Source organism: Canis lupus, chromosome 26, assembly GCF_003254725.2.
Source record: "Canis lupus dingo isolate Sandy chromosome 26, ASM325472v2, whole genome shotgun sequence".
NCBI classification, from domain to species: domain Eukaryota; kingdom Metazoa; phylum Chordata; class Mammalia; order Carnivora; family Canidae; genus Canis; species Canis lupus.
The window spans coordinates 16,524,659-16,547,545 of record NC_064268.1 but is presented as its reverse complement, the minus strand read 5'-3'; the positions used below and the strand labels follow the sequence as shown (position 1 = coordinate 16,547,545).

Below are 22,887 nucleotides of genomic sequence, written 5' to 3'. Positions count from 1 at the left end.
TTTGAAGGTCTGAGAAAGTTTTGTAGAGTTTGCTGCTGGAGTCCAGAATTCCTGTCCTCTGACAGTCTTCCATTTAGGGCCAGGAAACGGAGTTAATCTCAAGGAAAGAGTATACTGGCAGAAGGAGACTGCAGGAATTGAAATTTGCTGCTTATGGAGTATTTCCCCATACCTCAACTTGTCCCGTTCTCCCTTCCAGCAGCCCTTTATAAGAGCCCCTTATTAGGGCCACTGCTGTCATTAGTACCTGCCTTTTACAACTGGAGAAAACAGACTAACAGAGACAGACTTGCCCAAGGCTGCACCACCACAGAATGAAAAAAACATGACTAAACCGAGTCCTTAGCTCCTAGATCTGCAGCTCTTGTGTATCAAGAGGCCTTTCTTCCTGAGGAGGGGGTGAAGGAGGGGTCGCAGGGGTGACGGCTGCCACCTGTAATTTCTGCTGCCTTCCAGCACAGACTCCCCAGTTGTCAGGGCTGCCTGACTTCCTTGGCCTAAGCTCCCAGGAGGCCAGCCATGCCTGGCTGCACTGCAGCCCCAGGGTGGGAGCAGTGGGGCGATCAGGAAGGGGAGAGGAATTTGCCTCTGTGCTCAGGCCCCATCAGCTGTCTGGATGGCTGCTCAACACACTGCCTGTCAGCTGTTTTCCTTAGTTAGGGTGGACACAAAGGCCAGGCCTCTTGTTTTTATTTTTCTCCTGAGAGTGCTCTCAGCTGTGAGCCTCCTGGTCCCTGAAACAGAGTTTATGGTCTGTCTTATGGCAAGGCTGGAGGGGGCAGTCTCTGTTGCGACTTTAGTTTTTTTTGGTCTTAAAAATTGGGGAACTCCTCCCTCCTTATAGCTGCTAGTGACAGACTCACCATGTGCTGTTTAATAAGTTACAAATTTATAGCTCTTTGGGCAGGAAAGCATAAACACTGCCCTTCCCTGTGTGTTCTCTCCTCTTTGTGCTGTGGGGTGGCTGCTGGTGGCTTTTCCCATTACTGTTTAGATGCTGGTTTGGCCTGGAGTTTGCTCTGTTGAGTTCTGGCTAGAGTTTCCTGGACAGAGTTCCCACAACACTGAGATGTACTCTGATTACGGTTTCGGACCCAACTCCTCGCTCTCCCCTTGCTCATGTTGCTCCTGCTCTTGGGGGGCTGTGATCACAGCTGCGGCCCAGTAATGGTCACGTGTGCTTGATGAGAGACAGGCATCGGACTCAGCACTTTAGGGGTCTGATCACTGCCGTTCCAATTGGGAGGTGTTTTATCTCCACTTTACAGATGGAGAAACAAGCTCTGGGAGGTTCACTGGGGGGAAGCTGGGATTGGAACCCAGACTGATCCAATTCCAGATCTGGTCATCTAAATCATCATAAGATTAAGTGCTTGGTGAGGTGACTAACTGGGGGGTGAGCCATGGGTCTGCTGAGTAATTGCTTGTTACCTTCAAAATTTGTGCCCTGGGGGCCATCCTGTATAAATGGCCTCTCGAAAAGGGTGGGTCCAGTTGAGACCTTGATAGCTTTGCCTTCCCATCTCTTAGAGGGGGAGCAGCCAGCTGTTGGCCATGCCCAGTTGCTGCTAGAATCTGGACATGTCTTCTTTCAGCTTCTCAGCAGTCTTGACCCCCTGAAAAACAGTGCCTCATTGTCCTTAGGGGGAGTGCTAGGGGGGCAGGGGAGTTGCCTGGGGCATTCCGGGCTATGGAGCCTCCCTGTTTCCATGGAAAGTCTGGACTTTGGGCTTGCCTGTCTGTGGTGGCTCTGTGTGTTAGGCCAGGGTCAGGGCACCCAGCTGCTGGGCCTGCAGCAGAGGCAGTCCGGGGAGTGATGGTGTGTTCTGCGTCAGCACTGATCTTGTTCGGGGCTGTACACTGGTGAGCCCAAATACTCCTGGGCTCTGAACCCCCGGGTATTTGATTCTTAAGCAGGTGCCCTTTCCATTGTGCTAAGCTGTCTGCTTCCTGGGCAGCCCCAGCTCAGTGTAGAGAGGTTTGGGTTGCTGGGGCCATAGCCCTGCTGCTGTGGGTTGGAGACCTTCCAAGGGAGCATCGCAGTATTCCCTCCAGCTTCCCTAGTGACAGCCATGCACTGGGAAGCTGGGTGGGTCCTTGGCTGGAGGGGCCCACAGAAGGCCAGAGTTACCGCTGAGGCACCGAGCAGCACCGCTCCCCCATATAACTCTTCTTGCATGGAGTGTGCTGGCCCTCTACAGCTTCCCTGGGCCTCTGCCTTGGCCCAAGGCCAGAAAGTTGAAAACTTTCACGCTCATTGCAGTTCTTCCCTGGGTTGGCCTGGTCTCAATAACAAACATTTGTAGAACTCTTTCCCATAATGTTTATTGAGCACTTACTATGTACAGGCACTGTACTGGGCACCTTACATGCATTGTTTCACTGACTCATGTTGGCTGTAGGAGTCATGGGTTCAATTATTATTACTGCTATCCATTTTACAAATGATAAAACTGAGGTACAGAGAGGGTTAGCTCCCTTGCCCAGATTCTGTTAACTAGTGACTGGCAGGGCTGGGGTTTAAATGCAGAGTCAGGCTTGTAACCGTGTTTACACCTCTGTTCGTGAAACTGGATCGGATCTTGCTTGCCTATTGGTTTGGTGGTTTTCCATATGCTAAAAATCTTTCCTGCCCTCTCCGCACAGCCCCCATTCTCTGTTCGGTCTCCCACATCCATCTTCTTCCTGCTTTTGGGCTTCTTCCCTATCTTTTACTCATTTGTTCTTTCTTGGGATGGGCTGCTAGGCACTTGTGGCAGAGTCTCCCTCTCAGTGCCCTCCCATCCCCAGTCACCTGTTCTCCTCAGGACAGAGGGTTGTCCTTTGAGGTCCCTCTTCTACTCCTGGTTGGAATAAAGCCCTCTGTGCCCCTGGCCCATACAGACATGCTCCTGTCTTCATTCAGGTGTTTGTACATTGCTGTCAGTTGGAGCCAGCCCATTTCCAGAGGAGGAAGTCGATGAAAATGTTTAAGGTGGAGAATTGAGGGTGTCTTCTGGGAGGGAGAGAGGGAGACAGACAGTTAGGGGGCTGAGTTTTCCCAGAAACCTTGACAAATCACCTGATTAAAATAGGTGTCCAGGAATTATCTCCTTACCCGGGATAGGCCCATAGCCTCCCCAGCCCCACTTTGCCTTTTCAGTTGGGGTCCTGTTAGGAGTCTCACATCTGGCCTGAAGTGTGCATTCACGTCCTGTTAAGTCTTCCAGCTAAAGACTTGATTGCCTAACCAGTGGGACTCAGGGCTGGCCTCTCCAGGGAGGCCTTGGATGCTGGGCCAGTGGCAGGCAGAACGTGTGGTTGGCCGGGCCCAGCAGAGCCCCTGGTGGCCAAGTTTTCCCTTAAAAACGGCTTTTTAATGCTTATTTCTTGTGTGATTGTGGTATTGTGGTTTTATGGGTGGATATTGTCATTGTTAGGTGCATGTTAAAAGTATTTAGGAGTGAAGTGTCATGATGTCTGCAACTCGTTTTTTTTTTTTTAAGATTTTATTTATTTATTCATGAGAGACACAGAGAGAGGCAGAGACACAGGCAGAGGAAGAAGCAGGCTCCTCACAGGGAGCCCGATGTGGGATTCAATCCCCAAACTGGGATCATGCTCAACCGCTGAGCCACCCAGGCGTCCCAACTCATTTTTTTTTCTTTTTTAAGATTTTATTTATTTATTCATGAGAGACACAGAGAGAGAGAGAGAGGCAGAGACATAGGCAGAGGAAGAAGCAAGCTCCATGCAGGGAGCACGATATGGGGCTTGATCCTGGGATTCCAGGATGATGCCCTAGGCCAAAGGCAGGCACTAAACCAGAGCCAGCCAGGCATCCCCATTTAAAAAATTTTTTTTAATTTTAATTTTTTAAAGATTTTATTTATTTATTCATGAGAGACATAGAGAGAGAGAGAGAGAGAGGCAGAGACACAGGCTCCATGCAGGGAGCCTGACTTGGTACTCGGTCCTGGGTCTCCAGGATCAGGCCCTGGGCTGAAGGCAGTGCTAAACCAATGAGCCACCTGGGCTGCCCCCCATTTTTTTTTTAAAGATTTTATTTATTCATGAGAGACACAGAGAGAGGTAGAGACATAGGCAGAGGGAGAAGCAGGCTCCCTATGGGGAGCCTGATATGGGCCTGATCCCAGGACCCTGGGATCATGACCTGAGCTGAAAGCAGATGCTCAACCACTGAGCCACCCAGGTGTCCCTGCAACTGAGTTTTAAATGATACAGTAGAAAGGAGGGGTATATATACGTGTGTGTGTGTATATACATACATACATATATATATGTGTGTGTATGTATACACACAGCCTGCAAGCATGCGTGCATGTGTTTTTATAAAATGGCAAACTGTTAATGACTGAATCTAGATAGAGAGTATATGGGTGCTCATTGAAATGGTCTTCCAACTTCTCTCTCTCTGTATGTTTAGACACTGTCATGATCAAAAGTTGGGAAAAAGTTAAGAAAACATTGCTTATTCCATAGTGGGCTCAGGGTTATTCAGCCAGGAGTGTACATAGTGTCTCGGCCTCCTGTGATACTGTGCCAGTGGTGGCAAAGGCTGGGTGGGCAGACAGGAGCCAGGCAGGCCCGGGATGATCAAGACTGGTAACCCTCAGCTCTGGTGGGGGCACACAGCCACAATGACCCATGCAGTAAAAAGCATGGGGCCAGCCAGAGACAGTGAACTTCCATAGTGTGGAGGCAGCCTCTGGGGTTATTTTGGGTGTGGTGACATTAATCAGACCAGGGTCAGGACAAGGGAGATATTGGGCTCCAGTCAGAGTTTGGAGAGGGTTGCTTGGGTGGGATGCAGAGCGAGGCTTTACAAAAGAATAGCCTCTGGGCAGCTGGAGCCTGGGGGAGGGGGTGAAATGCCATTTGCTTCACATCATGAACCTCTTATCTGTGGCCCAAAGAACACCACTAGCCTGTGGGCAGTGTGGGCCAGAGTGGCCCTGGGCTCTTCCCTGCAGCTCAGATCTGGCCATTCAATCCTCCAAATTTAGGCTCCCAGTCCTGGAATCCCCAGTCCTGGAATCCCCACTCCCAGGTCCCTCTTGTCTAACTCAAAGATGGGCCACCTTGGCCTCCCATCTGTTTGGGAGAAATAGCCAGTGGCCCCTTGGCTTTGAGGGCCTGATGCCTACTAGAAACCTTTTGGGAAGCCAGCAGGCTCTTGTAAGGGGAGCACTTCACTCGAGGGTCTTCTTTGAGACTCACGCCTGTCTGTCAGCATGCAAGGATGCAGAGGCTGGCCACTTGGTAGGGATGAAGGAGGGATCTTCCTAGTGAGGTCTCAGAGTGGTGTGTCATGGCCTTTCTCTGCCTGTTTGAAACACAGCACGATGTGTGTTTTATGGGGGGGAGGGGCGGTGCCGTGAGGAAGCCGTATGTAATTCTTGGCTGGGACTCAGGTAATTGTTTTAATGAAATGGAATGCAGCTTATTCAGAACTCACTTGGCAGAGACAGCCATGTTCTGTTCTGTTTTCTTGTTGGGGAGAGCAGGGTGCACATTTCCAGCTGTTTTGAATAGTAGAGCCCTGGATAAGCATGAAGGTGGGTGGAAGCCTCTGGGGAGCCCTTTTCAGTTTAGCTCATGGATCCTCATGCTGCTTGAGACACCTCTGGACAACAGTCTGTGTATCCTTTTGAATAAGCCATGGAGACCTGGGCCCCACTCTCGACAACAGAAAAATCTTGTTGAAAATGGGCCTACAGCCTGCCTCTTGCAGTGTTGGGAGTCTGCAGGAGATGAGGGGTGTGGGACTGGCACACAATAGATAGACCCTCCATGGCTGTCTGTTCATTCACCCCACATGTCTCTCCACCTCACCACCTTTTATAAGCCTCAGTAGCCCTCTTCCCCTTATATCCCATCAGTGTAGACCTGATGTGGCCATCCGTAGGTCCCTTTTTCTTCTGGTTCTCTCTCTTTACCCATCTACCTCTTCTAACTTCTTCATCATGTCTTTACTTTGCTCCTTTTTTTTGTTTTTAGCACAGCCTGGGCCATTCTTTCACATTTTCTCTTTTGCTAAGAATGCATCCTACTCTTTAGTGGCCTTATTTCCCCCTCTCTCCCTTGAGATCTCTTTTCTACAGACACACTCCCCCCTACTTCCTTCCCCACTTCCTTCTCTTTTTTTTTTTTTTTTAATTTTTATTTATTTATGATGGTCACAGAGAGAGAGAGAGAGGCAGAGACATAGGCAGAGGGAGAAGCAGGCTCCATGCACCGGGAGCCTGATGTGGGATTCGATCCTGGGTCTCCAGGATCGCGCCCTGGGCCAAAGGCAGGCGCCAAACCGCTGCGCCACCCAGGGATCCCCCCACTTCCTTCTCTAATCCCTTCATGGGGGTCTACCTCTGTGTTATTCCAGAGGCTTTTGCTGGCTCCCTGTTTTGCTCCTAGGTACCTAGGTCAGTTTATCTACTTGCGTGACCTCTTTTTTTTACTTACGTGCTGGCGACTCCCTAAATTTATATTTCCACCCCTGACGTGGATTCTATTGTCCAGATTCTTCCGGCCAGCCTGCCCACCAGCAAAGACTCAGCTCATTTCCTCCTCACTGTCTCTTCATGGCCTCAGGCATTGTCTGCTCTCTTTGTTATTGTCCCCTTTTCTTCTCTTGGCCTATGTGACATCACAGGCCTTTGCTCAACACTTTGAGATTTAGGCAACATTTTTTGTGTGCCTCATCACTGTTGATGTGACTCTGACTGCAGTCCTTTGAGGTGGATGCTTGTTCCCCACCCCACCCCTTTTTTAAAAAGATTTATTTATTTATTCATCAGAGACACAGAGAGAGAGGCCGAGACATAGGCAGAGGGAAAAGCAGGCTCCTCACAGGAGCCCTATGTGGGACTCAATCCCAGATCCGGGGATCACAACTGGAGCCGAAAGCAGCTGCCCAACTGCTGAGCCACCCAGGCATCCCTAGTTTTCCGCATTTTGAAGATGAGGAAGCTAAACTGCAGCTCAAGGGACTTAGGGACACACCCAGTGTCACCCAGATCCTGATGCAAGAGCTTGACCTGAGTGTGTGACCTTAGGTCTTCTGGCACCAAACTCATTCTCTTTTTGGTTCTTCGTACTGGAACCATAGGTTGTATTTGACCTGAAGACCTGTGTTACTTGGCCTTCCTAGTATTTAAAAATATTCCAAATTACAGTTTCTTTTTTTTTTTTTTTAACAGATTTTATTTATTTATTCATGAAAGACACAGAGAGAGGCAGAGACACAGGCAGAGGGAGAAGCAGGCTCCATGCAGGAAGCCCGATGTGGGACTCGATCCCAGGACCCCGGGATCATACCCTGAGCCAAAGGCAGACGCTCAACCACTGAGCCACCCAGGCGTCCTTACAGTTTGATTCTTAAACAACATGGTTTTAAACTGTGTGAGTCTATTTATACGTGGTTTTTTAAAAAGGTTTTGTTTTATTTTTTTATTATTTTTTCATGAGAGACACACAGAGAGAGAGACAGAGACACAGGCTCCATGCAGGAAGTCTGATGGACTCAATCTCGGAACTCTGGGATCACGCCCTGAGACAAAGGCAGATGCTCAACTGCCGAGCCACCCAGGCATTCCTATACATGGTTTTTTAAAAAAGTAAATACAGTATGGTTCTGTCAATGCATTTTCTCTTCCTTATGATTTCCTTAACATTTGCTTTTCTATAGCTTACTGTATTGTAAGCATACAGTATGTAACATACAAAATATGTACATAAGATATACATACAAAGTATGTTTTCTTTGTATTATTAGTAAGGCTTCTGGTCACTAGTAAGCTATTAGCAGTTAAAATATGGGGGACTCAAAAGTTATATGTGGATTTTCATTATTGACTGACATAAGCTGCTTATTAAAGTTTTGATGTTATTAAAAAAAAAAAAGTTCTATGTGAATTTTCAGCTTCTCAGGGAGTCAGTGTCCTTAACCCACATGTTGTTCAACTGTCAACTATGGTTGCCAACATTTAAAACATTAGGAGTTACACATAAAAATCCATATGTTGTCTCTTTTGAAGAATCAGTTGGCTGCACTGGATGCCCGTCTTCCAAGGCACCACTGGGTTGGCCTCTACAGCTCCAGCCCTCTTGTCGGTCCTCTTCTGTTGCCTACAGTAGGCTGAGCTCCTTTGTACATATTCCTGCCTGACCCTGCCAGGGGAAGTTCTAAGAATGCTCTCTTTCTGCCTCATGTTTATGGCATATACACATGTGCTAAATCTAGGGGGTTTCTTTTTTCTTTTTTTGTTAAGATTTTTAAAAGATTTAATTAATTTACTTATAAAAAAGTAATCTCAACACCCAACATGGAGCTCGAACTCAACCCTGAGACCCAAGAGTTGCATACTCCACTGGCTGAGCCAGCCCGGCATCCCATCTAGGGGCTTTCTTTTTTTTTTTTTTTTTAAAGATTTTATTTATTTATTCATGAGAGACACACACAGAGAGGCAGAGACACGGGCAGAGGGAGAAGCAGGCTTCATGCAGGGAGCCCGATGCAGGACTCAATCCCGGGTCCCCAGGATCATGCCCTGGACTGAAGGTGGCACTAAACTGCTGAGCCACCCAGGCTGCCCCCATCTAGGGACTTTCTTAAGCTTCATTTTCTGCATTAGATATCACTTCTGACCACTCCAAGCACTTAGCTTTGCCTAGAGTCTGGATCTTTGTCCAAGTTGCAGGAAATTGCCTCCTTACCTGTCTCCCCTCCCCTTCCTCCTTTTATATCTGTGCAGCTGGTCCTTGAGAAGGCTCTTTTCTGGTTCCAACCACCCAACCTCTTGACCTTCCCACTTCAATATAACTTCACAGATCTAATGTAAATTGGGCTTCTTTTCTTTTTTAGATATTTTATTTATTTGAGAGAGAGAACACACAGAGGAGCACAAGCAGGAGGAGTGGCAGAGGGAGAAGCAGATTCCCCACTGAGCAGGGATCCAGATGTAGGGGCTCGATCTCAGGACCTATCTGAACTGAAGGGAGATGCTCTACCAAATGAGCCACCCAGGCACCTCCTCCTTGTAAAACTCTAGCCGTTGCTTTGGGGTCTTGGTTTTCTCTGTCACCTCTTCACTTTGCTAGTCAGCTGCCTGTGGTCTTGGTGGAAAACATTTATTTATTTTTAATTTTAAAATTTTGTTACTTTTTTACAGTGTTGAATAGTAGTGGGTAAAGAGGATAGGTGGCAAACATGTAGTGCATATGAGCCTGGTTGAGCATTCAGCTGAATCTGACCTGGGTTATCTCCTGGGAGGATGTGATTTGGGACTCTTATGGCCCTGTGGGGTAGAGAGCTTGGGGGCACAGCTCTACAGATAAGATAGTTGTCCCCTAGTGCTGGTGGTATTAGGTTTGGTTTTGGTTATAAGACATTGCATTTCCCCAGAGCCTCTTTGGTGGCTTTGGAGAGGAAGTGGCTGGGGAAGGAGGTCGTTCCGTGGCTTGGTTTATACTAACTGCTCATCTAACACTAACATTGGAGAGCTGCCACAGAGACTGGCCCTAGGATCCACTTCCAGTTCAGCACTGGGCTTGTCCCAGAATCCACAGGCCTTCCTCTGTCAAGGAAGGCTGTGAAGGATGCTCTGTGACATCTCTAAAGCCTCATAGGATGGGTCTGGGCCAATGAGGCTCCAAGTATCAGTAAAGAAAGGGAGAGTTTGGTTTTTGGACCATAAGCTGAGGTCTTTGTCAGTGAATGAGTCCAGCTAAAGCAAGAAGCTGTCCCAGTGGCTAGGCTGCCCTGCTTGCCTCTGTGCCTTTTAGGGGTAGTTGATCTGTTAGGTCAGCCCTGGGGCCTATGGGAAGGTAGAAATGGCTCAGAGAGTCTTGGCCAGGCTTTTTCTCGCTCTCTGTTTCCAGGAACATTCCTCTTCCTTAGGTGGAAATGGGAGTGTCCCACAGCCTGCACTTGGTTTCCTCTGGACTTGCCATCCCCCGCCCCTGGATTCCTGGCCTGGCTGACCCACTGGGGTGGTTTCTCATCACTGCTGAAGTCCAGGACAGCCAAGTTGGGCTGGTTCTTCTAGGGTGGGCTTAAAGGAGAGAGACCAGAAGTGGTTACCCTCCTGGACTTGCTTGGTCACGTGGTGCCTGTCTTGGAAAAGTTCTTGCTTGGTCATGTGTTGCCTGTCTTGGCTTGTGAGTGGATGTGTGACTTCCTCCCCCTTTCTTAGTAGAGTCAGCCTAGCTGTACCCTGGGGGGATAGTGGAGTGGCCTCTTTTCCTCTCCCCTTCACCATCTCAGATGCCTTTTCTCCTGTATCCTGAACTTTCCAAGAATTTCTGCCCCTTCTCCCTCATCGGAAGTTAGCACTTGATGTCTTTTTGCTGGCCTGAGGCAGTCATGCCGGAAACAAGCTGGGGAAAGAAGAGAAATGTCACCTGGAGGTGGTTGTCACAGCTTCCTGTGGTCACTTGTGGTCATCTGCTTCCAAACATCCTGTTTGCACCCCGAGAGCAGCAGGAACACTGACCTGGAGACAGCTGTTCTCTGCCTGACCTTGTTCAGCGGCATGCGGGCCAGGGTGTCACAGTCCATCTGTCCCTGGGAACCTTTGGTTTGCTGGTCACTGGCTGTTGATGGTGTTGCTGGTAGTAGCTCCTTTTGGCATCTCTGGCTTGGATGTCATCTCTCCTCTGCCCTTCCTCTTCTCCCTTGCTTCTTCTGCCTGTGAGATTTGTCCTCTGAATGTTCTGTTGGGTGTGATGAGTCAACACTCCTCTTTCTGTGGTCCTGGACCCATCCAATCTTCCTTAGATGCCTCCCTACGCTTCCAGAGCTGGAAGAAGTCTTAGGATAATCCACTCTGGGTACACGTGTGTGTGGGGGTCTCCAGCCCATCATCTTCCTCAACCAGGGTGACTCACTTTTTTTTAGCAGTTTATGTATTGGACTTTTATCCAAGAATGCAATTACATAAGGAGTTTTGTGGCTTTTTAAGACATTGAAAATAACAGTGTGAAAACATTTGAAAATCACTTACAAGATTCAATCCATGTGTGTTATAGATGGACAAACTGAGGCCACTGAGGAGAAAGTACTTGCCCACAACACTTAGTAGGAGAGCAGAACTGTGCTTTTTTTCTCATTCTTCCCCTTTTTGGGAGATATGTGGGGGTCCTGGTTTTCTTCATTACTACACACCTGCCACAGTGTAGCCTCAAGCTTGCTTTTCTCAAGGGACCTTTCTCTCTCTCTCTTTTTTAAATTTTATTTATTTATTCATGAGAGACACAGAGAGAGAGAGAGAGGCAGAGACACAGGCAGAGGGAGAAGCAGGCTCCATGCAGGGAGCCCGACGTGGGACTCGATTCCAGGACTCCAGGATCACGCCCCGAGCCAAAGGCACCCACCTGCTGAGCCACCCAGGCAGTCCTCAAGGGACCTTTCTCATGTCATTTTTTTTTAAAGATTTTATTTATTTATTCATGAAAGACACAGAGGAGAGAGAGACAGAGACACAGGCAGAGGGAGAAGCAGGCTCCATGCAGGGAGCCCGACGTGGGACTCAATCCTGGGTCTCCAGGATCACGCCCTGGGCGGAAGGCGGTGCGCTATACTGCTGAGCCTCCCAGGCTGCCCTCTCATGTCATTTTGTATCTGTAGTGTTACTTACTTTTGTAAAAAGTTGTTTTTGTTTTGTTTAGTTTTTTAAAGATTTTATTTATCTATTCATGAGAGACACACAGAGAGAGGCAGAGACGTATCCAGAGGGAGACACAGGCTCCTTGTGGGGAGCCAGATGTGGGACTGATCCCAGGATCCGCATCACGACCTGAGCCAAAGGCAGATGCTCAACCACTGAGCCACCCAAGTGTCCCTGTAAAAAGTTTTTATGTCAAAGAAAAAGATACATGCTTATTACAAAAAATTTAAAAAGGTACAAAACAGAAAGTCCTTTGACCTTTTCCCACCAGGGATAACTAGTAACTATTGTTAATAGTTCGGTGTCTATCTTTCCCAACCATTTTCTGTACATTTGTAATTATGTAAGCACTCGTATGATATACATACCCTTCACTGTGTTTTTTTTTAACTAAGGTGAAATTCATATGTGATTAACCATTTTACTTTATTTTTAATTAAATATTAAAAAATTTTTATTTAGAGAGAGAGAGCACAAACAAGGGGCAGGGCAGAGGCAGAGGGAGAAGCAGCTCCTTGCTGAGTGCGGAGCCTGACTCAACTAGGGGCTCAATCCCAGGACCCTGAGATCATGACCTGAGCCAAAATCAAGAGAGTCACACTTAACCGACTGAAGCACCCAAGTGCCCTCACAATTAACCATTTTTTTTTATTTTTTATTTTTTTATTTTTTTACAATTAACCATTTTAAAGTGTACAATTAATTCAGTGGCATTTAGTGCATTTACAGTTTGTGTAAATATTACCTCTATCTAGTTCCAGAACTCTTTATCGTTTTCTTTTCTCTTTTCTTTTTTTTTTTTTAATTTTTATTTATTTATGATAATCACAGAGAGAGAAAGAGAGAGAGGCAGAGACATAGGCAGAGGGAGAAGCAGGCTCCATGCACCGGAAGCCCGATGTGGGATTCTATCCCGGGTCTCCAGGATCATGCCCTGGGCCAAAGGCAGGCGCCAAACCGCTGCACCACCCAGGGATCCCCTTTTCTCTTTTCTTTCTCCTTCTCTTTTTCTTTCTTTCTTTCTGTCTCTCTGTGTTTCTTTCTTGTAGGCTTCATGCCCAGTGTGGAGGCTTGAACTCACGACCCTGAGATTAAGACCTGAGATCAAGAGTTGGATGCCCAATTGACTGATTCACCCAGGTCCCCTAGAACAATTTTCATCAACTGCAGAGGAGTCCCCATACCCATTCAGCAGTCTTTCCCCCTTATCACCTCCCCCAGCCTCTGGCAAGCACTACTCTACTTTCTGTCTCTATGGATTTGCCTGTTCTGGATCTGTCTTTTTCTTTCTTTCTTTCTTTCTTTCTTTCTTTCTTTCTTTCTTTCTTTCTTTCTTTCTTTCTTTCTTCATTCATTCATTCATTCATTCATTCTTTTTTTCTTTTAAATATTTTATTTATTTATTCACAAGAGACACAGAGAGAGAGAGAGGCAGAGACATAGGCAGAAGGAAAAGTGGGCTCCCCATAAGGAGTCCGTTGTGGAACTCGATCCTGGACCCTTGGATCACGCCCTGAGCCAAAGGCAGACACTCAACTGCTGAGCCATCCAGGCACTCCTGGATGTTTCATATAAGTGGAATCTTAGGGTATGTGGCCTTTAGTAATTGGCTTCTTTCATTCAGCATGCTGATTTTGAGGTTCATCCACATTGTAGCATGAATCAATACTTCGTTCCTTTTTGTGGCTGAATAATATTACATTGTATGGATATATGCAACATTTTGTTTATTCATTTGTCCATAGGTAGACATTTGGGTGATTTCTGCATTTGGCTATGCTGCTCTGACCATTTGTGTTCGTGTTCAAGTTTTTTTTTTTTTAATTTTTATTTATTTATGATAGTCACAGAGACAGAGAGAAAGAGGCAGAGACACAGGCAGAGGGAGAAGCAGGCTCCATGCACCGGGAGCCTGATGTGGGACTCGATCCCGGGTCTCCAGGATCGCGCCCTGGGCCAAAGGCAGGCGCCAAACCGCTGCGCCACCCAGGGATCCCCCATGTTCAAGTTTTTATTTGCATACCTGTTTTCAGTTCTTTTTGGTTTACATCTCTTCACTGCTTTTAAAGTTTATTTTTCTATATTGTTGTAAATGCCCAATAAAAGGACTAATCATATTCATATTACCTTTTTGAGGGGGAAGAGGCAGAGGGAGGGGGAGAGAGAATCTTTTTTTTTTTTTTTTAGAGAGACTGAGAGTGTGTGGTGGGTAGCGGAGCCGGGGGTGTGTGTGGTCAGAGGGAGAGAGAGAATCTTAAGCAGGCTCCACACCCAGGGCAGAAACCCATCTGGCTTGATCTTACGACCTCTGAGATCATGACCTGAGTGGAAATCAAGAGTCAAACTCTTAACTCACTGAACCACCCAGGCACCCCATGTTACTTTTAATATTTAACTGTGTTTTTGGTTAAGTGTCTGCCTTTAGCTCAGGTCATGATCTCAGGGTCCTGGGATCAAGCCTCAAGTTGGGCTTCTCTGCTCAGTGGGGGTGTCTGTTTCTCCCTCTCGCTCTGCCCTTCCCCCCTATTCTTGTGTTCTCTTGCTTACTCTCTCAAATAAATAAATCTTCAAAAAATATGTTTTTACTGATTATCAATGTCCTACATATTCATTGTGGAAAATTTGAAAACTACAAGGGTGCCTGGCTGGTTCAGTGGGTATAGCTTGTGACCCTTGATCTCAGGGTTGTGAGTTTGAGCCCTACCTTGGGTGGGGAGCCTACTTAAAAAAAAAGCTGCAGAAATGCACAAAGAAGGAAATGATGAAAACTCACAGAAATAATCAGAGAGGGGCAGCCCCAGTGGCTCAGCGGCTCAGCGGCTTAGCACCACCTTCAGCCCAGGGTGTGATCCTGGAGACCCGGGATCGAGTCCCACGTCAGGCTCCCTGCATGGAGCCTGCTTCTCCCTCTGCTTGTGTCTCTGCCTCTGTGTGTGTGTGAGTGTGTGTGCCTCTCGTGAATAAATAAATAAAATCTTAAAAAAAAATAATCAGAACCACAATATTTTAGTGCATTTCTGTAAAATCTTCTCAGTGCATTTATACTTACATAATGGAATAATTTCCACCATTACCATGTTTACCCTGTGCTAGACATTGCTCTAAGTGCCTTACTTACATTATTTTCCCTATAGGGGCTTGAACTCACAACTTCAAGATCAAGAGTCAGATAGATGCTCTATCTATTGAGCCAGCCAGGTGCCCCTATACCATCTGTTCTTTAATCTTCTTTTCCTGCCTTCTTTTGGATTCATGGAGTATTTTTTTTTAGGATTCCATCGACTCTGTACTATTGGCTTATTTAGCCATACTTCTTTGGTTTATCTTTTTAAGTGGTTGCTATATGGTTTACACGTATCACTCATCACAGTCTGCTGTCAGGTCATGTTATACCATTTCACACATAACGTAAGACTGGCAACAATATATTTCCATTTTCTCTTCCTGTCTTTTGTGTTACTGTAGTCCTAAATTTTATTTCTACACATATTATAAAACTCATGCTATGTTGATAGGCAAATTTACTCTTTCTAGTACACTCTCTTCCTTGGTAAAAAGGGCCTTTTATTTTTTTATTATTATTATTTTTAAAGATTTTATTTATTCATGAGAGACACAGAGAGAGCAGAGACACAGGCAGAGGGAGAAGCAGTCTCCCTGCAGGGAGCCCGATGTGGGACTCAATCCCAGGTCTCCAGGATCATGCCCTGGGCCAAAGGCAGGCGCCCAACCCCTGAGCCACCCAGGTGTCCCAAAAAGGGCCTTTTAAAATCAAAAGAAATTAACAAGAATGTTTGCAAAACAGTGTTTCCCCACTTCCTTTCCCTTTTCAAAAAACTTTGTCGTTCTCTAGCTAGCTTTCCCTGCCCATGGAACTTCCCTCAGCATCAGTATCTCTTATGTGTGCTTTTGTGGTTCGGCTCCTCTGTGGCTCTGCCATGATAATCGATGCTCTCTGCCACTCCAGGCTGCAGAGCCCATGGCTGGTGTTGCTAACACGTTCCAGTGGCACACAGTTCAGAAAATCCTCACACTCCAGCTTCCATCTCCTGCCTCTCCTGCCTCTCCTGCTTCCCCTACCCCCACAGGGAGAGGTGTGATAAGATGAGATCTGCTGGGCTCTAGGGCTGCCATTCTCCCTGTTCTTTCTTGCCCTGTCGCTTGCTACTGCCCGCCCATCATCCTCTTCCTCCAACACCAAGTGAAAGTGCTTCCCAGTCCCAGGTCTCGACTCTGCCTGGGTTATGCAGACGCCCTCCAGGTGCTGGCCTCCTGGGAGCCGGCCCGCCTCGCCCACCTCACTGACTCGCCCTCACCCATCCACAGAGGAAGCTAGACAAGGCCACACAGGGAGTTTAAACCTTAAGTACCCACAAAGGGTTGCTGTGCTCTGGCCACAAAGTCTTGTGGAGTGTTCCTTTTTTAATTTTTTTTTTTTGAAGGGTGGAAGTGGTGCTATTCGGCAAGGTGGTGGTGACTAGATCACTGTAGAGGGAAATGTCCTGGGTTAGAGGACTAGAGGGGCCTGGGCCCTGTGTGCATGTGTTGCTCACCCTTCCCGTGCTTTGCATGTAGTGAGTGCTCATGGAGGGCCTGGAAGCAGCACAGACTGAGGTGGTGAGGTAGATCTCTGCTCCAAATGGGCTTGGCAGGGTCATTCCTTCATTTAGCACTTGTCCCTGGAGCTCCAAGTGTTCTAGGCTCTGCTTAATGTGGGGAGGTGAAGATGGATAAAGACACACTTCCTGTCCTCACCAAGCTCTCACAGGCTGGTGGGACACAGACACTTAGGCAGACTGGTTCTTACCAGTTGGATACATGCTCTTGTAGTGGAAGTGCATGCTGCTTTGGAACTCAAAGGAGGGGGGCCTTGAACCCTGTGCAGGGAATCTGATCAGGGAGGGCTTCCTGGAAGAAATGGTATCCTAAGCTGACTCTTCATTGTGTGTTTATTTTAATTGGAATGTTGACATTTGGGATCCCTGGTGGCTCAGTGGTTTGGTGCCTGGCTTCGGCCCAGGGCCTGATCCTGCAGTCCCGGGATCGAGTCCCACATCGGGCAACCTGCGTGGAGCCTGCTTCTCCCTCTGCCTGTGTCTCTGCCTCTCTCTCTCTCTCTCTGTCTCTCATAAATAAATAAATATCTTCAAAAAAAAAAAAAAAAAAGGAATGTTGACATTTATATGAGCCCCAAACCTTCATCCTTTAATACTATTCCGTAAAAAGATTTGGGAATTTCTTACAGAAGAGGCCCCCATCATAAAAACTACACATACCTTTTTTTTTTTTTTTTTTTTAAGGTAGGCAAAGCAAAGTCTTTATCTTCATGCTGTAGAAGAGGAAACTGAATTGTGATGAGTATCAGGGATATGAAAGGATTTATCCTAGTAAAGAAAATAGAGGGTCGTCTAGGCACAGAAACAACACATGTGGAGGGCAGGAGGGAGGAGGCTTTTATGCACGTGCGCTAAATTTGTTGGCTGTGATTTCACATCCTGTGCCCTTTTAGTTGATCTTACAAACTAATAAGACAGCCTGAGCTGCAAGGCCCAGGACAGTCACCAGCCTTTGCTTCCTCAGTGGAATGATCTTTTGGGGTGGCCTTGGTATGACAGCTGATATAGGGCCATCTCTGGGGCTTCTTTTATCCTCTGGTCAGATGTTGAGCTCTGTGTGTGTGTGTGTGTAAACTGCCTAGGCTTAGCTGGGGTGGGGTTCTGGGCCAGTTCGGAAGGGCATTTCTCTGAGAGTTTGGGGCCTGAGATTTCATCCTGGGCTCACTGGCCCCAGTGGTGAGTCCATGTGGCAGGAAGGACCTGGTTCCTGTGATAACACGCTTGGCCTGGTCCCTCTTCCGGACGGGGGCTGTTGGGGGATGGAGATACCTTTGTATTTGGATTTCAGGACAGGCTTCACCAAAAGACTTGGCCAAGAAAGGGAGCCCCTAGTATTACCAGACACTCTGAGGACCCCCAGAACAGACTGCCTGTAGTTTACAGCTCCTGCCAGGCCCTGCTGGGAGAACTATTGGTTTTCAAAGGAAGAGCAAACTAAATGGCATTACTGATCATTTCCCAAATAGCTACCTTCTGGGCCCCTAAGAGATTCATAGGTGATGTGGCCAAGGGAAAAGAAAGTCCCTCAGGCCTGGCTCCATGGCCCCGTGTCCTGCTTGTCCTCAATTGCTGACCCTTCCATGCTCCTTCTTGCCCTCACGCTGCTCCTTCTCCCATCCTACAATCTCATCTGTTGGATGTTCCGTACTCCCACAGGAAACAAATGTGGGATGCCTCTGTTCCTCCCTATTTCTCCATAGCCACTCAATTACTAGGTCTCGTTGCTTTTACCTAGTTATATCTAGAGCATTCCGCCAGTTGAGCCCCCCCTTCTCGTGCACACACTGCCTGAGTGATCTAAAACACAAGCCTGGTCCTGCCTTCCCTATCCCCTGCCAACAGTCTTGGATGGCTTGCGCTTCTAAGTCCAGACTCCTTAACAGGCCCTGGGTCCTTGACTCCTCTTCCACCAAGCTGAGACTTGTACTCGGAGCTCCACCTCTGTCTAGCAGGCTCTTTCTTACTTCTACCTCTACTCCTCTGTCTGCCTGGAAAGCCCCTCCTTCCTTCTCCCGCCAGCCCGGATTGTGATGGTCTCCCACTAGTGAGCTCTCCCTGGGGATAGATACTGTACCTTTGTCTCCCCCTTGCCCAGCACGGCACCTGTGCATAGTACCTGTTCATGGATGTGACTTGGGCCACCACTGGTAAAGATGAGGTGGCCCCCAGGGAGAGGAGTGGAAGCACTGGCAGGGGCAGGTGGGACATGTAAGCAGAATTCATCCATTTTCAGGGCTAGCCTTGGATACCCAAATAGGGCTTTCCACGTTTCGTGCCTTCTGACTGGCAGCAGCTTCGCTGGAGAGGAGATTGTGTGCTGCCTGGGTCACTGACCAGTGAGGGTCATTTCGGAAGAAATTCTGGTCACCTGGGATTGAGCTGGAGCTGCAGCTGCTTCAGCCCCAGGCAGTCAGACTTGTCTTCAAAGGACCTGACAGTGAGTTACAGGTGCAGAGTGGCCACTGTCAGCCCTCGGTTCCCACCATGGTTTCACCTTGTGGATTCCCAGCCCCTTTGGACCATGAATATTATGAACCATCTCCCTTGAGTAATGCTGTGGGGGGATGCGCGCAAGATGTTCTGTGTATAATTTTAGGTGGGTGTGCATCCCGTGGAGGGTTATCTGTGGGTGTCAGGTTCATACCTCTGGAGTAAGGTTAAGTTCCTTTGCTGTGGGGGCTCTCTGGCTCTCTCCACCTGGAAGGGGGAACCCCATAGGTGGGGAGGTGAACTAAGTCAGCAGGACAAGGGGGAATGCGGGCCAGGTGCAGGCTGCAGGCAAGTACTTGTCATGCCTGATGCTTGGGGGCCCTCAGAGTAAGTCCAGGGCAGGCTCGTGTCAGTGCTGCTGCAAAGGCTGAGCTCTGGCCGAGTTAGAAGTTAGAGCCCTTAGATGGGCATGTGCAGCAGGGACTACCTCGGCCCATCCCGGGCTTACTCCTCAGAACTTGGAGTGTTGGGAGCAGATGGTACTGTGGGGCTGGAAGGTTGGATTTTGGACCAGATTCCCGGGAGGACCAGCAGTGAGTACCCTTCCTCCTGTTGGCTTTGTACACTGAGCTCCCCATGCCTGAGCATGGGGCACTCCAGATGCTTCCAGTTGGCATGCCTTTGAGCTTGGGGATGTCTTTGAAGCCAGGGAGAGAGATCACAGTTTTGGTTGGGTTCTGCAGAAGCCTGTCAGCTTTTCAGCCAAGATCTCCTTGTTGGGAAAGACCAGAGATGGGTTCTGGTGTATTAACTGGACCTAGAGGGGGCTGTGTGGTGGGGTTGGGCTGCCCGCCTGACCTTTCAGAGCACCTTCTCTACAATTGCTCATGGCTTGTAGTGCTGGCTGCTGTCTCGCACCTGCTCAGGTGGGGCAGTCAGGGATGTTAGCTGTATGGGTGGGATAGCCACTCAGCCCCCATCTGTCATCTGCTGTCACCTGGTGAGGTTGGCATGAAGGATATGTACGGACTGTGTGCTTGTGACTCGCCAGATAGACTTTCTATTCATTATCTGAGTTGTTCCTCCAAATGGCTTGAGGGAGGCTTGGGGATTCCACAGTCCACATGACAGAGGGGCTATTGTTACGCCTCTTCTGAGCTGAGGGAACCGGGCTCAGAGAGGTGCAGTGCTAGCAAGGGGCAGAGCTCGGACTTGAACCAAAGTTGTTGAGCTGCAAACCCACACTGCATTGTGTGGCAAACTCACATAGCTGCTGAGACCAGGTAGGTGCTATGCACAGATGAAGCGGGCCAAAGGAGAAAGCTAGATTTCATTGCTGCAGCTGGTGGTTGCTCTGCAGGGAAGTAGACTGTTATTGCTAGCTTTCGGGCTGCTCCCAGAAAGCTAGTAATCCTGGCTTTCAAGTGACATTTCTCCTTTTCTTTTCTTTTTCTTTTTCTTTTCTTTTCTTTCTTTTCTTTCCTTTTCTTTTCTTTTCTTCTCTTTCTTTCTTTCCTTTTTTTTTTTTTTAAGATTTTATTTATCCTTTCATGAGAGACACAGAGACAGAGGTGGAGACATAGGCAGAGGGAAAAGCAGGCTCCCTATGGGGAGCCTGATGCAGGACTCAATCTCAGGACCCTGGGATCATGGTCTGAGCTGAAGGCAGATGCCCAACCACTGAGCCACCCAGGTGCCCAATCTCTCCATTTCTTAGGACCACCTCAGATTTCTTAGAAAGCATAATGACGTTCACCGGGGAGTGGGGCACAGGCTTTCAGGCTCGGGCTGATGGCCTTTTGCTATATTCTCTGTTGCCTCCCTCAGCCCCCCTCCCCCTCATCCCGGAAGAAGAATCAGAGTTTATTGTTGAAAGGGATCTTGGAAGATTTATCTGGGCCAACCCTTAGCCATTTATGATGCCTGTTTCACCAGAAAGATAAGGAGGTGTGGAAAGGTGAGGAACAGGGAAATCTACACTCGGGAGCCCTTGCTCATGGGCCAGAGCAGTTTGGACTTGACCTTCTGATTCCTGGGGAGCCTGTTTCTCACTTCTAGAGGCCACTGGCACTTCTGGTTGTCTGCTACTCCATGCTGAGCTGCCCACGGCTCTAAGGGTGGCACAGCCCCAGATCCCTCAGAGGATCTGGACACCAGGGGAGAGTGCTGTGGCTACTCTTTGTGCCTGGGTTCTCAGATTTTTCCCTGTCACGTGGAAACTGGAGCTATTGTTCCTAGTCTGTGAGATTTGACTCCTCTCTCCTACCTCAGCTTGGTTTGGACTAAGGATGTGGAATGGGGCCAGGCACCCTGTTTGCTTGCATACAGCCCCCACCTCGACCAAGGGTCAGTGACCATGGAGGAAGACACTGCAGTTTGGGGCACAACAGAGTGGGGTCTGGGGCAGGTGGAGACTGAGGTTTCCACTTTTGGAAGAGAAACTGATGTGAAAGAGGGCAGTTAGTGGGTGGTATCTGATCAGCTGGCTGACTTGCGTCATGACCACTTCCTCTCTGGATGTAGAGGTAGACAGGAGGAGAAGCAGCAGCTTCAGTGGCAGGCTTGTTCAAATCAGAGGTTGTCAGGTTAACCATGTGGCTCCCTGGTTTTCCAGACAGTTGTTCAGGTGCAGAAGCATAGGATTTCTTGCCCAGTCCATCCTTGGGAATTTGAGACCAGGAGCATCCAGGGCAGCAGTACCCCCTGGTGCACAGCACACTGCCAGGCACGGAGCAGGCGCTGTGAGTGAAGAATGATGGGGTTCAATGCTCCTGAGTCATGCTGGCCTGTCCCCCCCGCCACCCCAGGTGGGCCTCTCCCGTGGCCCCTCAGAGTGAGAAGGCAATCCTTGTCAATATTGTAGAGTCTAGTGTCCAGTGGTGTCAGTGATAGAAATGGTCTTTTCAAGCATCACCCCCCAAATCTTCCCCTCAGAACGTTGTTTCTTTTAGAAGACATTCCCTGTGGTTCAGATCCAACTCCAAGCAAACCTTTGGAACATTCTGTGTATGTACACTGTAGACTTCCTGTGTGATGCTTTTTGGGCACTATGGCTGGGCACTGCTGTTGCCATCTGTCCTGGCTCTGCTGGCTTGGATTCCCAGGGCCTCAGCATGTCTCTTGCAATAAAATCCAAATCAGCACTGAGGAGGATACTTTCCCCTCCCCTGCCTCTATCTCCTGTAACCAGCTGGGCCCAGCAGATGGGGGTGTAGGGAGGCTAGCCATGATAGGTCAAGTTGGAGCATTGGACCCCTCTGTGCTGCATGAGCCCTGGACCACAGATGCTTGGTATCTGCTTGGTCACTGCCTCAGCTCTGGGGTTGGTGGGCTTCTTGCAGGCCGACTGCAGGGTCTTACTTTGGTTCAGTTCTCCCACCCTGTCCTACTCTTCTGCACCTTCGTAGCCCTATGTGTGAGCCCTGCCAGCAGGGCCGACAGCCCAGAGGTCTCCTTGGATGGTCTTTGTTTCTGGGAAGTCTGTCTTTCCCACCTTCTTTTCTTTTGTGGTTTACCAGTGTGACTCTGGTTAGCCCAAGCCCAGAGGACTGTGGCCCGCATCTGCTCCCTTCCTGTCCAGGTTGAGGCTGATTTCCCAATGCGGAGAGTTGGCAAGGATCTGGGCTGTCAGAGAAGTTCGTCTTGCCCTCCTCAGGACAATGGCTGGAGGCATCCTTCCTTCAAAGATTAGTGACACCATCCCACCCAGGCCCACCACCTGCGAGTGTGGGGAGCACTAGAGGGATGAAAATAAGACTTACGGCTCCTGTGGGTGTGATGGGCCCTCCCTAGACCTTCCATCCTCTTACTTAGGAGGTGCCAGCTGTCAGTTGTGGCACTGGCTGCCAAATGGTTTTTGGAGAGCTTTGTCTTGCCCAGAATGAAGCAGGAGGCTTCCAAAATATGTGAGACCAAAGAAGGCTACAGCTAGATGAAATGATGCCTCTAGGGAAGTGAAAGTGTCATTGGGGGTCAACTTGGGAATCCAGGGCAGCTGGCCCTGTCTCTCTCTCTCTCCCACCTGCCCCTTCTTTTCAGAGCTCTTGACCGTCTCACAGTGGTTCCAACTTTTGTTCCACCAGGATGTATCCTACAGGTGACACTTCAGGCACATAAAGATCACATGCTGCCCATCCTTTTTCCCGAGGGCATGCCTGGGGCTCTGTGCCCTTCCC

At 48.6% G+C, this 22,887-nt stretch overlaps 1 protein-coding gene across 7 annotated transcripts in view; it reads left to right on the top strand.

The window, feature by feature from the left end:
- Window positions 1-22,887, top strand: part of PXN (paxillin) — a 66,560-nt gene that overhangs the window by 19,795 nt on the left and 23,878 nt on the right. The gene's annotated exons all lie outside the window — the stretch shown is intronic.